Here is a 16,388-nt window from a genome sequence, read left to right as displayed (position 1 = left end):
ATAACAAATTCATTTTTTTTTAAGATTTTATTTATTTATTTGTCAGAGAGGGAGAGAGAGAGCACAGGCAGGGGGAGCAGCAGGCAGAGGGAGAAGCAGGCTCCCCGCTGAGAAAGAAGCCTGATGTGGGACTTGATCCCAGGACCCTGGAATCATGACCTGAGCCGAAGGCAAATGCTTCACTGACTGAGCCACCTTGGTGTCCCAGCCTATAACAAATTTAATAAATTTGACTTCATCAAAATTAAGAACTTACAGTCTTTGAAAGGAAGAGAATGAAAACACAAATCACAGACTAGGAGAAAATATTTTCCTATCACTCATCTGATGAAGGACATATATAAAATATATATCCACAAGTTAAATAACTCTCAAAACTCAATAATAAGATTACACAAAAATATATTGCAATAGTACAATAAACTGGACAAAAATTTAAAAGATGCTTTGGAAAAGGAGATATATAGATTGCAAATAAGTACATGAAAGGATGGTCACCATAATTAGTCCTGAGGGGAATACAAATTAAGACCACAATTTGATACCAACACATATTATTAGACTGTCTAAAATTAAAAAGACCCATCATATTAAGTACTGGAGAAGATGTCTCATACAACTGTATCTCTTATACACTGATGGGAATACAAAATGGTACAGTCACTTTAAAAACAGTTCAGCAGCCTTTAAAAAGCTAAATATACATCTACTATATGACCTAATCATTCCACTCCTAGGTATTTATCCAAGAGAAATGAAAGCCTATGTCTACAAATGACTGGAACTCAAATTTTCATAGCAGCTTTATTTGTAATAGCCAAAAATTAAAAGAACCCAGATGGCCATCATCATGTGAATGGATAAGCAGATTGTGGTGTATTCCTAAAGTGGAATAATATCTTTCAATATAAAGGAATAAGCTAATGCTACATGCAAACACATGGATATATTTCTAAATATTCTGAATGAAGAAGCCAGAGGAAAAAAGTGCGTACTGTATGGTCCCATTTGTATGAATTCTAGGAAATTCAAACTCTGTAGTGAAAGAAAGCAAATTAGTATTTGCCTCAGGATGAGTGTGGGCATGAAGCCAGGGGAGGCAGGCACCACAGGCGGCATTAGGAAGTGATTGGAGATATGTTTGTTATCTTGGCTATGGTGATGGTTTCACAGGTGTAGGCATATGTAAAAAGTTATCAAATTATACACTTTAAACATGTTCGGTTTATTGAATATCAATACCTCCCCAAAGATATTTAAAAACTATCATGGAGGCTCTACTAGAAGTTTGTACTGACTATAGTTGTGTCAGGCAGAATTGTCATTTCTACTCACATATCTGTAGATTTCAAGGAGGACCAAATACCTGCCTTGATTAAGATCACTTATTTCCTGCCTGAATTTCACGGTTTCAGTTCTGCTAGCTGTTGTTATTGACATTATTTTAATTATATAATTGGTCAAATCATTTTTATTGCCAGTAAAATTGTCCTTTCCAAGTGTGATCTGCGTTCCCTTTTAGGTTTCATTTGAAAGAAATCAATAGGTGTGGCATTGAGAACACAAATCACAATATTTGATGGATAATTAAACATAGCACCTGTATTAAGCCTGGCCTTGAGAGTATGATACCAGATATCAGGAGTTAGTTCAATAATATCTCAGATGTAAAGTTGAGAAATCTTCCCTTCCTTTCCAAGGACAGGAAATTCCTCTGACCAAGCCTTCTGCAAGTTTTACTTGAAACGTTAATACAATTGCTTTTGTAGGCTTTGGCTGTCTCCAATGACCTGCATATTTATTTTTGCCTTCTTATGTAGATCTTGTGCCTATTAACAAAGAACACTGTTTAGAACATATTTCAATAGAAATCTTAGCAGGAAATGCTTTAAACCATGTTACAACCCAGAGGAATATACCACATTCCCTAAAGTAACAGAGACTCTCTAGTTCTCAGTGTAGAGGATGGGGAAGGAGCAGATTTTACTCTAGATACGATCAATGAAAAAATATATATGCTGAAGTATTAAGAGTTATTATAACCAAGAAGTAGAATGATTGGTGAGTTTCATTTTATTCATGTTTGTTTATCTTCTAATTTTCTTACAATAAACATAGTATTCTGTTTTAATAAGAAGAAAATTTAAAGAAACAAGTTGGAAAAAGCAGAATCAACTTTCTAGCCTTTCAAATTGGTGAAGCTAAAATTATCCAAAGAAGGTAGAAAATTTTCTCAATTGAAAAACAAAATAAAAATTAGTGAAATGCAAGGTTCTTGAAATCAATGATGATTCCTTATTTCCATACAAATTATATTTTGTTGAGATCCATCTACTCAGTATCAGACGCTGTGATATACATAAAGTCTACAAAAATTAGTAAAACACCACTGCTGCTCTTAAAATAACAGCCAAATGGAGGAGATGGGCACATATACAACTATAGAAGCTATTCTATTGATATACATATTAAGTTCTGAAAATTTCTCCTCAAATTCAATTTCTTGGTTAGACATAACTGCTATATAAGTTAACACTGACACCATCTATTGGTGACAGTGACACTTGACTGACTTTTAACTTGGATGTTGTTCCCCTTTTTAAATGAAAATTCGTAAGTATAAGCAATTTGAACATGTAACAGTGGTGCTTCTCCAACACGTAATATGGTAGACAGTGTACTATGTCAAGAAGACACAGAAGCAAGAAAGGTGGGGTATGTGGAGACCATCAAATCTCTCTCTTTTTGGGAATCACAAGGCTAGAATGTAACATTAATGAGTAAACAAAATCTCATGGGAAGATTATAAATTAATTTTTTGTGAACTGAAAGTCTCAGTTTTGTGCTTCTAAGGATCAGTGCCTTTATTCAGCAATGGTAAATAGAGACATAGAAGGTAAAAGGTCAGGCTGAATCTCCACTCATTTTAGGATTTCCCAAGAAATTGCTAATATTGCCAACTTAGTTTTTTTAGATGTTAAGTTTTTGCAAATTTCTCCTCTACAATTAGATAAGACAAGTATACACACACACAATCGATTCTCATTATGTGTGGATTCTGTATTGTAAATTTGCCCACTTGCTAGAATGTATTTGTAACCATAAAGCCAGTACTTGTGGGGTTTCATCCTTGCTTCGGCAAACATATACTAATTTTGGAATGATACGGAGATTAGGATGCCCCTGCACAGGATGACACACAAATTCATGAAGTGTTCCATAAAAAGAAAATATTTGCAGGGTTTTCATGATCATTTGCAGACAACACACAGAAGGAAGAAAAATTTGAATCACCTAATGCATATTTCCAGCTGAAGTCAAACAAACTACATTCTTTTTGTTTCACTTCTCATATTGTAAACAAGTGTCTTTTTCATGGTCCATTAAGTGTCACATTTTTTTGAATTTTTGTGCTTTTTGTTGATTTTGCTGCTTAAGATGACCCTCGAGTGTATTGCTGAAGTGCTGTCTAGTGTTACTAAGTGCAAGAAGGCTGTGATGTGCCTTACAGAGAAATACGTGTTAGGTAAGATTCATTCAAACATGAGTTATAGTGTTGTTGGTCTTGAGTTTAATGTTAATGATTTGGCAACATATATTAAATAAGGTATCTTTAAACAGAAATACATAAAACGGGGCTTTGTATTGATCAGTTGACAAGACTGTTGTGACAGGAGGCTTGCAGGAACCTAACTCTGTTTTTCCCCCGGGAGCGATGATTCAGCATTTGCTAATTCAGTGTCTGCAACAACTCAATAGAATGGAACTAATGAGAATGAGAATCATCTGTATGTTTGTATATTTGCACACAGTTTATTTTAGACATACATATATACATATTGTGTATATATATACGTATTTTAAATATATATAAATATATTTTTAAAATATGTATAATATTTTAAATATGTATAAAATATATATATTTTTTAAACATACATATATACATAGTGTGTGTATATATACATACATATACACACACAAATATACATATTGACTAATCAATTGACTAATATTCACCATGAAGAGTAACCTTAGTCTTCCAATCCCTGAATCAGGTAGCATGCTATATGCTATAAATTGCGTTTATATGTTTATGAGAGACAGTAGAACCTCTCTCAAATTAGAATTTTCCCAGGAAACCTGGCCCTCACAACCACTGTTTAGTGACACCAATTCTGACTATGGGAGTGGTGAGCAGTTACTAGAGGAAGGCTATTTGCTTTAGCTTCAGCATTCTGGCCAAAGAATATTTTTCAGTGCCTGAGCAAAGGGAATTAGAAAAAGAAGAGGAATGACAACTAAGAAATTAATTAATTAATTAATTAATTAATTAAAACACCTCTGAGTACTATTAAATCCCCCTGATCCGAAATCAGGATATTTTTACATCCTTCTCATTATTTTTAGTATTTGTTACTACCCTTATGGGCCTCAGCTTTCCATCTGCCAGATGAATTATAATTGAATTCCTTGGGCTAAAAAGTGAAAATCAAGAAAGATTGCAAAGATCGAGAGATCTATATATATGCTTTTGAATCAAATGAAAAGGAGACCTAGAAAGAACAAAAAGTAAAATTCAGTCAAGAAATACGTAACTCAGACTTTGGCCCAAAACACTAGAATAAAGTCAGGCAATTTTGAAAGCTCAGATATGTTGTTTCACTTCTATTCAAAGGAGGATGGTAACCAAATTTGGATTTTCATTCAAACCGACCTTCACTTTTCCAGTGCCATTTTCCAGAAACAACTACCTCTTTATGAATAGATGTGTGAGTAATGACACAAAATGATGAATCCTAAAACCATGGGAGTTCAAAATGGAAATCACATGCGTATTTTTTAGGGTGGTCTCTAATTCTTTATCTAATTAATCAAAACTTAGTCCTGTTCTAGGGCTATACTAAGGATATTAGATGGGTTTTTAATTGTAAACAATGACTTACCAAAAGAATGTTTTAAATTTATCCCCTACATCTTTAGAGAATGAGAAAAACCACCTATCTTCTTTAAATCTATATTTGGGGATTTGATTTTAATTTCAACTGCCAAAAGCATTGGCGAAATTGCAACATGACCATTCTCAACTACATTTAGTGACAAGAACAAAAGTGCACTCAGTGTGCATACATAATACTGGTCCCATGACAAACTCTTCCTGATAACAGCGGTGTCCCTGCCTTTGCAGACATAAGAGGACCCATGACAAATGAGGTACACCAAGAGACTGACAGCTCATCTTCTCCTGCACTTGTCTGCTGCATTATACTGAGTGAGGAGATGTGTAACAAGCTGATAATACACACAATCCCTCCCCTTCCATAATATGTTCTCTGCCATTCCTCTTACTCCTTTTTTTGTAGCAACAAACTTTATCAATATTTGAGGCTCTTTTGAAGCTAATGATCATAGGCTCTGGAAATATGAAAGGTACTATATAGGGAATGATAACCAGCTGTTTCTCCTCTTACCTGAAGATAGATCTTGAGCAGCTGCCATTCATTCCAGAAGGATTGAATAAATGCTTCTTGATTATAAGGATGATGATGATAGTTGTGATGACGATGATGATGATCAAACAGCATCAGGCCTAGAGAAGACCTGGACTGCAGTCTGCAGAACCTCACTCTGATAAAAGAAATGTCCTGACATTGAAAATTAGGAATTTAGTTGCTGATTCAAACTTACTCTGCATTTAACAGGAATTTGCTAAGCATCCATTGTGAGGCCAGTACTGTGATTGAACCCAAGGAGTGTACAAAATTATAGGTCAAAAACCTGTCTCTGTCAAGTTGATTTACAACTTATTCTAAAACAAGGACTTTCTTATATGAAATTATTAAGCAGTGTTTAAAGATGACATGTAATTACTGTACTATTTTTGAGTTCAGGAAGTTTGAGTACTAAGGGAGTCTTCATGAAGGAAGTGAGGTTTCAGCTAGGCTTGAAGAATAGATAGGATTAGGAAGTAACTGAAAGAGATGTACTCATTCTATAAATATTTATACTGTATACCCAACAATGTTCTAGGTAGGCCTACCGGAATCATAGAATGAGATAGTTAAAAGGCATGTTTGAGATTATAAAGTACCCTTTTATTACACAAATGAGGAAGTGGTATCTAATCTTTATGCTTTCTGGGTGGGCAATTATAGCAAATTAGTGGTAGAGCCAAGAACAGAAAATTTCTACTTTAGTTCAGTATTTATATATGAAAAATATATCATTTCTCCTGCCTTAATTGTCTAGTTAGGTAACCAGGGCCCACATTAGAAATGGCCTGAAAATAACTAGAAAGTATCATAGAGAATCATTATCATAAAATGAGGAGAAAAAATCCCTCCATCCACCAAAACCATCACCTTGAAGACAAAACAAAACAAGAAACATTTCCATTGTTAAGAAATTACTCTCTCCATATGAAACAGATTCTTTTTAAAGATTTTTTCTTGTAAAAAATAATACTGTGATTTGTCAAACATTTCCTATATTTGATTAATCTTCTTAAATTTTTTTTGTAAATTTATTGTCTTAAGTAAAATGTCTACAACTAATCTTCATTTTAGTGGTGTCCACTTTATATATTAGCCAGAGTTGTTAAATTCCAAGTTATTTTATTCTAATTTTCCAGACATCAATAAATCTTAGATTATACTTTAAAATAGATTTTGTTTTTCTTCCCAATAATGACAGCAAAGAAACCAGATAAACATAAGGCATTTATTGAGAGGCAGCATATATAGGAGCTAAAGTGTAGTCACTGAGTCAGACAGATTTGGCATCAAATTCTATTCTTCAAACTTGAATCCCTCTTCTTCCATATGAGAAGAATATGGTTCTTAACTCCCAAGATAATTGTAAAGATTAAAGTAAATAATGCATGCAAAATAATTAACAATTTCTGGCATATAGTATATCCTCAACAAATTATAGGTAAATGTTAGTTATTAAGTAGCTTAAACATGGAGATGAGTTATGTTTATGTTTGGCTACTATATTGGTGTCAAGGTTGCTGACCAGATAATTTAAGTCACACTTACGACAAAAGGTTATCAATTGTGCATGAAGTTGTAAATGCATCTAATTGAGCATGCAACTGTCAGGAAAAGAAAGATGAGTAGGAGACTACCAAAGACTGTTCTAGCTTGAACATCTGTTAATCACATACAAAGCACTTAAGGAGACTTTAGCAGCTTTTTTTTTTTTTGAAACTAATTCTCACCAATAAAAACCTTAGAAAACAGAAATATATAGTCAACAAAATCACCTGTAATAATACCATTTGAAGTCAATAAGTTTGATGAATTTTTAAATTTTCATATAGAAATGAAATTTTTATTATCTATATAATTTTGTGCATGTATAATTTTAAAAAGTTACAGTGTAAAGTAAACAGAGTCCAACCACCTGAGCTTCTTATATTCTGCTTTTACAAATATTATGTAACATTCAAAAGTATTATTTATTATTTATTACATAATATTCCACTGAATGATTATTATATTGCCATTTTCAGACATCATTTCTAATGATTATCTATAAATAGTGCTAAAATGAACATCCTTGGAAAGAAATCTTTGCCTCTGTGACAATTTCCTTAGGATTAAATGCTTAGAAGTTATTTTACTGTATTAAAGAAAATTAACTTTTTATAGCTCTTTATGCTATACAGGTAAACTACCTCTAGAAAGTTTATGCCAATTTATACTCTCATTACTGTGTAGGGAAGTGTTCAACACCCAATTCACTGCCCTTACCAGGGGTCATCATCATTCATCATAGCTGTAATAATAATTGCTGATAATTACTAAGCCCCTTACCATGTGGCAGGTCCTGTTCTACTTTACAGATGCTATATTTTTGAATCTTCTCAATATCTCTATAAGGCATATTATAATTATCCCCATTTTGCAGATTAAAAAACTGAGGCACAAATGGATTAAGTTAAATGTCCGAAGATACTCAATTAAAACTGAAGTAGGGACTCAAATCCAGGCAATGTGATTTCAAGGATCACGCTTTTAACTGTAATACAGTATTATTTTCCCACAGCAGTCATAAGTATTATTTTTTAAAATATTTTTGCAATTTAAAGAAAAACACCCACTTTTATTTTCTATAGTTTTATTAGTAAAGTTAATATTCTCAATGTTTGTTTTTTACGTTTTGTTTTTCTTAGTGTGAATTTCCTATTCATGTTTATCACTTTATAGAATACTTTTTCCTGGAGGCAAGATTTTGAAATTAGATTCTAATTGACTATCTCTTTGGAGTAATAATAAGTATGGATTTTCAAGATGGTGACAGGATTTATTCATTTTCATTAATTTGGAGGAATGTTGCTAATTGCATTCTCTAGTGAGCTTTGAACTCCCTGCCTGCCAATATATATTGCATTTTACAGGTCCTTTTAGATGTTCGCTTTGGTTTGTAATTGATGGATTTCCTGAAAGCAAAAAGTCACGGGAGATTTAGTGTGTGTGAAATGGTAAATATTGAAAGCATTTTAAATATTGATATGAAAATAGATCTCCTAGCTGGATATCTTTTTGTTCTGCCGTTTCTGGAATGAATACATTAGTTTAAAATTTTTAAGCATAACAGATGTGAAAGTGCTAGTGTTTGGATTGGTAATAGACTGTTCCCTGCCAGATTTGCTGGTAGCATTTCTATATTCTGGAAATACGAGAGACATTTACAGCCATAGTGATATTTCCAAACACTTTAATAAATCTAGTACACTCAGATGATTATTTGCAATTGCAGAAATACTCCTGGCCTAGAAGAAACTGCTGTACTTAATGGGGTCTGAGGATCAATTGTATTTAAGGGCTACAAAAAAGAGAATGGGCACGAGGTGGGATGCAATAAAAAGGGAAAGGAAGTCATGAGCCAAGTGTCTTTTGCAATAAAAAAAAATGGAAAATCAGAAATTAGAATAATTTGGTGAGGCCAAAGGGAATGATATTACTCCTTGGAAGATTGAGAATCAATCTTTGTTGATTCCCAGAAGTCTGGGAATCAACAAAGTGCTGAATTTTGGTTTGGGGCTGGGTATGCAGGAAAGTTCCACCAGCAATGAAAAGAAATATCTCCCCATTTTCTCTTCATTCAAAATCCATATTTAAAACATCATTATAGTAATGTATTTGTCAGGATCCTGACAAGAGATAGATGGTCTAATGAAATGAGGTCATTGAAGAGTGTTAAATAAGGATTATTATTTTTTTTCACAAGGGGATTTCATTAAGGGAATGAACAGGGGTTGGTGATGTACCCAGGGTCTGTTACACTTCTAACAGAATGGAGCTGTTACCACTTCTAACATGAAGAGACAGAGTGGTAGGGGAGGGAGGGTTTTATGGGAACTGGAGAAAGCCATAGCTATTGGCAGGGAAGCAGTCTTTGGTGAACTGATTTATCTCTTCTTCTTCCTCTGATCTCCTGTTGGTGGCCCCCATTGAGTAAACCCAGTCAGGGTTTAGGAGCCTTGGTATACAATCCACAAAGGTCTGCCTCCCAGGGCGCGTTGCAATATAGAAAAGAGAGGGGAAGGGATCTGGAAGGGCAAACAGAGCAAATAAAGTGTGCCTCTGATCAGTGTTAATATGCTCTCTGAGGCAAGTCTAAGTTCTAATGCCTTTCCATCCCTGATTTCACATCAGACAACAATATGCCCTGAACATTCGTGGCACTAGAGAGACACATCCCCTACCTAAAAGTAAAAATTATCCAAAAGAAGGAAGGTTATAAGTACAAATGTCTTCCTATACACCTCAGGGTGTCTGCCACTCCCCAGTTCTCTATCAGTGCCCTTTGGCACCCAGCACAGTGTCCTATACATCACAGTCCATCATTTTTCAGTCCAAAATACTGAAAGTTTGTAGGAAAATATAGTGATAGCAAACAAAAAACCCACCCTAACCCTCATGCACTGTTGGTGGGAATGCAAACTGGTGCAGCCACTGTGGAAAACAGTATGGAGGTTCCTCAAAAAATTAAAAATAGAGCTACCCTACGATCCAGTAATCACACAACTGGGTATTTACCTAAAGAATACAAAAGCAGTAATTTGAAAGGATATATGCATCCCTATGTTTATTGCAGCATTATTTACAATAGCCAAATTAGGGAAGTAGCCCAAGTGTCCATCAATAGATGAATGCATAAAGAAGATGTGGTATATATATATGGAATATATATGGAATGGAATATTATTCAGTCATAAAAAGGAATGAAATCTTGCCATTTGCAGCAACATGGATAGAGCTAGAGCATATAATGTTAAGTGAAATAAAACAGAGAAAGACAAATATATGATTTCACTCATATGATTTAAGAAACAAAACAAATGAACAAAGAAAAAAATGAGAGAGACAAACCAAGAACAGACTTCTAAATAAAGAGAACAAGCCGGTGGTTGCCAGAGCAGAGGTGGATGGGGGATAGGTAAAATAGGTGAAGGAGATTAAGAGTACACTTATGATGAGCACTGAGTAATGTATACAATTGTTCAATCAGTATACTGTACACGTGAAACTAATATAACACCAAATGTTAACAATACTGGAATTAAAATTAAAAACTTAATAAAATTGATAAAAATCCCCATCCTGTCTGACTTGGAGTAACTCAGCTGGGTTGCTATAGAAGCAATAAAATAGGTAAACAGTTGTGAAGAGTAAGCCAAAATGAGACAAAAAAGAGCATATATAGACTCAAAGTTTACACACTAATATGAAAGCTATACGTTTCCTGATACCCTGGGGGACTAGTAATTCCATGGTTAGGGAGAGGAAAATTCAAAAATTGGTAAATTTTAAGGAAACTGGAAATTTGAAATTACCCAAGGAGGGTAAATCCTCACATTTGAGACGTAGGAGAGTCTGTCTCCTAGAACTCTGTTTGGTTAACTTACTTAGGGAATTTCTATATGCAGAGGCAGTGGTGTACTGTTCAATGTGTAAAAACAAACTCTCTGGGTGGAGCAAATGATTTATAGAGTTTGCTGATTTCTACCATATAAATTCTCATACCTGGCCAATTTCAAGCTACCAACATGGTGTCACTGAACTGAAACTGGGAAGTGATGTCTGCAATTGGCTCTTGTCTATACAAGCTGGTTCCAGCAAATCACTGGGCAGAGGCCTCTGTGAAATAGACAAAAGACACAGAAGCGCCCACTTGGAAAGTACACCAGTTCTTCCCATCAGCTACTTATTATCGGTGTCTCCTTGAGAAGGAAACATTCATATCTAGTGTTCACCTCACCCAGTGATAGCCACTTCCCCTGCTGAATCACAAATCGCAAAATAGCAAAAATGATGACTTGAGATCTTGGATCCAGAGCAGCCTAGTACCAGTTTTTGGTTAGGGCCTTGCTGGGGCAGTCTACAATCTACAGCTTATTGCTACATGACTCTTTGGACTGAATCGACAAGACAAAAGCAGTTCTCCAAGGTCTGGCGTTTTGTATGTTGCACACACACACACACAGAGAGAGAAAGAAACACATAAAACCAACATCCATGGGTTCTGTGCCAACCCACGGATGTTTGTTTGCTATCTTCCATTCCAAGTGGGTCCACCCTGCTTTACGCCCACGGAGTCGGACCTGTCCGAAGTATATCAACGGCTCCACTGCCCTCTGACTTACAATTGGGTTTAAACAGTGGGAAAATGAGTTTATCAAAGGAAAAATAGTGACATCAGAGTAATCTCCTGACTCCCTCTCAGAGGCTCCCTTGGGCTGATTGCATCCCTCCTCCAGAGGTCACAAGGTCTGTTAAGTGCCCCTCTTTATACAGCTGTTCTGCTTCAAGTTCTCTCTCTCTCTTTTTTTTAACTTAAACTAAACAAAAGCAGTTCACCCTTTTCTCCTACCCTCTGCCATCTGCCTCTGGCAACTGCCACTCGGGCAAGCACAACTCTGTGTATACACACACACACACACACACACACACACTCATAGACGGTGCATGTAGTGTTTTATATATGTATATAGTGTTTTTTATATATACTGTTTTATACATATAGTATTTTATATATGTATATATATTTAGTTATAAATTATGTAATTCAGTTATAAATATTTATATGGTTATATATATATAGAGAGAGAGAGATTCCATATGTAAGAACAATCACACAGTATTTGTCTATGTCTGTCTGATGCCCTCAAAGGTCCATCCATGTTGTCACAAATGGCAAGATTTCATGCTTTTTATGGCTGAATAATATTCCATTGTGTATATATTCCACAATTTCTTTATTAATTTATCCACTTATGGATACTTAGGTTGTTTCCCTATCCTGGCTACTATATAAATACTGCCACAGTGAACATGGGGGTGCATATATCTTTTCAAGTTAGTGTATTTATTTTCCTGGATAAATACCGAGAAATGGAATTACTGAATCATATTGTAGTTGTATTTTTAATTTTTGAGGAACCTCCTTACTGTTTTCCATAGTGGCTGCACCAATTTACAATCCCGCCAGTAGTACACAAGGGTTCCCTTTCCTCCACATCCTTGCCAATACTTGTTATTTAGTCTTTTTTGATATAGCCATTCTAACAGGAATAAGATGATATATCATTGTGGTTTCAATTTGCATTTCCCTGATAATTAATGATGTAGAGCATATTTTCATGTACCTGTTGGCTGTCTATATATCTTCCTTAGAAAGATGTCTACTCAGAACTTCTGCCAATTTTTAAATGAATTATTTGTTTTGTTTGTTTGCTATTGAGTTTGAAGAGTTCTTTATACATTTTGGTTATTAGCCCCTTATCGGATATATAATTTGCAAATATTTTTCCCATTCAACATGTTGCCTTTTATTTTGTTGAGTTTCCTTTGTTATACAAAAAGTTTGATTTGATTTAGTCCTACTTGTTTATTTTTGGTTTTGTTGCTTTTGCATTTAGTGTTATATTAAAAAAATCATTGCCAAGACCTATGTAAAAGAACTTACCACTTATGTCCTCTTCCAGGTGTTTTATGGTTTTAGGTTTTGTTCAAGTTTTTAATACATTTGGAGTTAATTTTTGTGTATGATGTAAGATAGTGGTCCAGTTTCATTGTTTTGCATTTGGCTGTCCAGTTTTCCCAATACATTTGTTGAATAGACTGTCCTTTCCCCATTGTATATTCTTGGCTTCTTTGTCACAAATTAATTGACCATATATGCATGGGTTTATTTTTGGGTTCTCTATTTGGTTCCACTGATCTATGTATCACAATACACAATACTATTTTAATAACTAAAGCTTTGTAGTATAGTTTGAAATTGGGGAGCATGATGCCTCTAGCTTTGTTCTTCTTTCTCAAGAATGCTTTGGCTATTGGGGGTCTTTTATGGTTCCATGCTAATATTAGTATTGTTTGTTCTATTTCTGTAAAAAATGCCACACAAGTTTTGATAGGGACTGCATTGAATCTGTAGATTGCTTTGGGTAGTATGGACATTTTAATAATATTAATTCTTCCAATCCATTAGCAAGGATTATCTGTCCATTTATTTTCGTCTTCTTCAATTTCTTTCATTAATGTCTTACAGTTTTCAGTGCACGGGTCTTTCACTTCCTTGGTTAAATTTATTCCAAGATATTTTATTCTTTTTGGTGCATTTGTAAGTGTGATTGTTGTCTTAATTTCTCTTTGATATTAGTGTGTAGAAATGCAACTGATTTCTGTGTATTGATTTTATATGTTGCAACCTTACTGAATTCATTTATTAGTTCTAACAGTTTTTTTGACGGAGTCTTTAGGTATCATGTCATCTACAAATAAGGACGGTTTTACTTTTTCCTTTTCAATTTGGATGCTTTTATTTCTTTTTCTTGTCTGGTTACTTCCAGTACTACAAGAGTGGGCATCCATGTCTTGTTCCTGATCTTACAGGAAAATTTTCAGCTTTTCACCATTTGAGTATAGTGTTATCCATAGGCCTGACTTACATGGCCTTTATTTTGTGGATGTACATTCCATCTATACTTTATTGAGAGGTTTTTTTTTTTTTATCAGAAACGGATATTACATTTTGCCAAATGCTTTTTCTATATGTATTGAGATGGTCATATGATTCTTATCTTTCGTTTTGTTAATGTGGTTTATTACATTGACTCATTTGTAAATGTTGAGCTATACTTGCATCCCTGGAATAAATCCCATTTGATCATGGTGTATGATCCTTTTAATGTATTGTTGAATTCAGTTTGCTAACATTTTGTTGAGGATTTTTACAACTGTGTTCATCAGGGATAGTAGCCTGTAATTTTCTTTCTTTGTGGTGTCCTTGTCTGATTTCATTATCAGGGTAATGCTTCCTTCATAAAATGTGTTTGAAAGGGTTCCCTCTTCTATTTTTTTTTTTTTTAACAGTTTGAGAAGGATTAATATTAATCTTTTTTGAAAGCTTGGTAGAATTCACCAGTGAAGCTGTCTGGTCCTGAACTTGTGTTTGTTGGGAGGTTTTTGATTACTAATTAAATCTCCTCACTAGTAATAATTTTTTCAAATCTTCTGTTTCATCATGATACAGTCTTGGAGGGTTTTTTTATTTAAAAGGAATTTATCCATTTCTTCTGTGTTGTTCACTTTCTTAGCATATAATTATTCATAATAGTCTCTTATGATGCTTTGTATTCTGTGGTGTCAGTTGTAACATCTCCTCTTTCATTTCTAACTTTATTTGAGTCCTTTCTTTTTTTTTTTTCCTTAATGAGTCTAGCTAAAGGTTTGTCAATTTTGTTTACCTTTCAAAGAACCAGCTCTTGGTTTTGTTGATCTTTTTTACTGACTTTTTAACCTCAGTTTCATTTATTTCTGATCTGATCTTTGTTATTTCCTTTTTGCTACTAACTTTGGGCTTTCTGGTTTTTCTGGTTCCTTGAGGTGTAAAGTTAGGTTGCTTATTTGAGACTTTTCTTGTTTGTTGAAGTAGGTGTTTATCATTATGACATATATGCTTGACATGATTTCAGTCCTCTTAAATTTTTTAAGACTTGTTTTGTGGCCTAACATATAATCTATCTTGAACAATGTTCCATGTGCACTTGAGAAAAATGTATATTGTGCTGCTTCTGGATGGAATGTTTTATAAATATCTGTTAAGTCCATCTGGTTTAATGTGTTGTTTAAGGTCAGTGTTTCATATTGATTTTCTGTCTGGATGATTTATCCATTAATATAGGTAGGGTATTAAAGTCCCTTACTATTATTGTATTACTATGTGTATCTCCCTTTAGGTCTGTTAATAATTTCTTTATATATTTAGGTGCTCCTATGTTTGGTGCATAAATATTTACAAATGTTGTATCTTCAAATTGGATTGATTCCTTTATCATTATGTAACACCTTTCTTTGTCTCTCATTATAGTCTTTGTTTTAAAGTTTGTTTTGTCTGACATAATTATAGCTACTCCAGCTTTGTTTTGGTTTGCATTTGCATGAAATATCTTTTTTCATCTCTTTACTTTCAGTCTGTGTATGTCCTTACATCTAAAATAAGTCTCTTATACACATCATATACATGGGTCTTGGGGGCTTTTTGTTTTTTGTTTGTTTGTTTTGTTTTAATCCATTCAGCCACTCTGTCTTTTGATTGGAGAATTTAGTCCATTTGCACTTAAAGTGATTATTGATAGGTATGTACTTATCGCTGTTTTGTTCCTTGTTTTCTGGTTTTTGTATAGTGCCTCTCTGTTCCTTTCTTCTTCTCTTGTGCTCTTCTTTTGTGGTTTGATAACTTTCTTTAGTGGTATGCTTATATCCCTTTATCTTTTGTGTATTTACTACAGCTTTTTGCTTTGTGGTTAGTATGAGGCTTACATATATCTATAGCAGTCTATTTTAACTTGACAACAACCTAAATTTGATACCATTGAAAAGCTCAATATTATTACTACTCCCCCACCATATTTTATGTTTTTGATGTCACATTTTATATCTTTTCATCTTGTGGATCCTTTAATTAATTGTTGTAATCAGTTATTTTTACTACTTTTGACTTTTAACCTTTACACTAGCTTTATAATATACTACCTTTACTATGAATTTACCTTTCCAGTGAGATTTATTCTTTCATATGTGTTCTTGTCACTAATTAGCACCCTTTCTTTTCAGCTTAAACATGTTCCTTTAACATTTCTTGTAAGACCAATTGAGTGGTGATGAACTTCTTCAGCTTTTGCTTGTGTAGAATGTTCTGATAATAAATCTCTTCACTATCAGGCTAAAATTAGTAAGGGCTCTCCACTATTATTTATTTGCACTTTTTTTTTTTTTTTTTTAGTTTCTATTTACCATGTCCTAAATTCTGATAACAAATAGTAAGCTATTTTTCCCTTCCAGGATCCTGGCTGCTACTGGTACGATGTGTGG

General features: G+C 34.0%; 2 pseudogenes; one reads left to right on the top strand and one right to left on the bottom strand.

The window, feature by feature from the left end:
• Window positions 1-5,585, bottom strand: part of LOC110583778 — a 28,580-nt pseudogene extending 22,995 nt beyond the window's left edge.
• On the top strand, window positions 3,129-3,227 carry LOC123325799 (annotated as a pseudogene).
• Window positions 5,586-16,388: the final 10,803 nt, after the last annotated feature.

This window comes from Neomonachus schauinslandi, chromosome 9, assembly GCF_002201575.2.
Source record: "Neomonachus schauinslandi chromosome 9, ASM220157v2, whole genome shotgun sequence".
NCBI lineage: Eukaryota > Metazoa > Chordata > Mammalia > Carnivora > Phocidae > Neomonachus > Neomonachus schauinslandi.
This window is presented reverse-complemented; position numbering and strand designations above follow the sequence as displayed.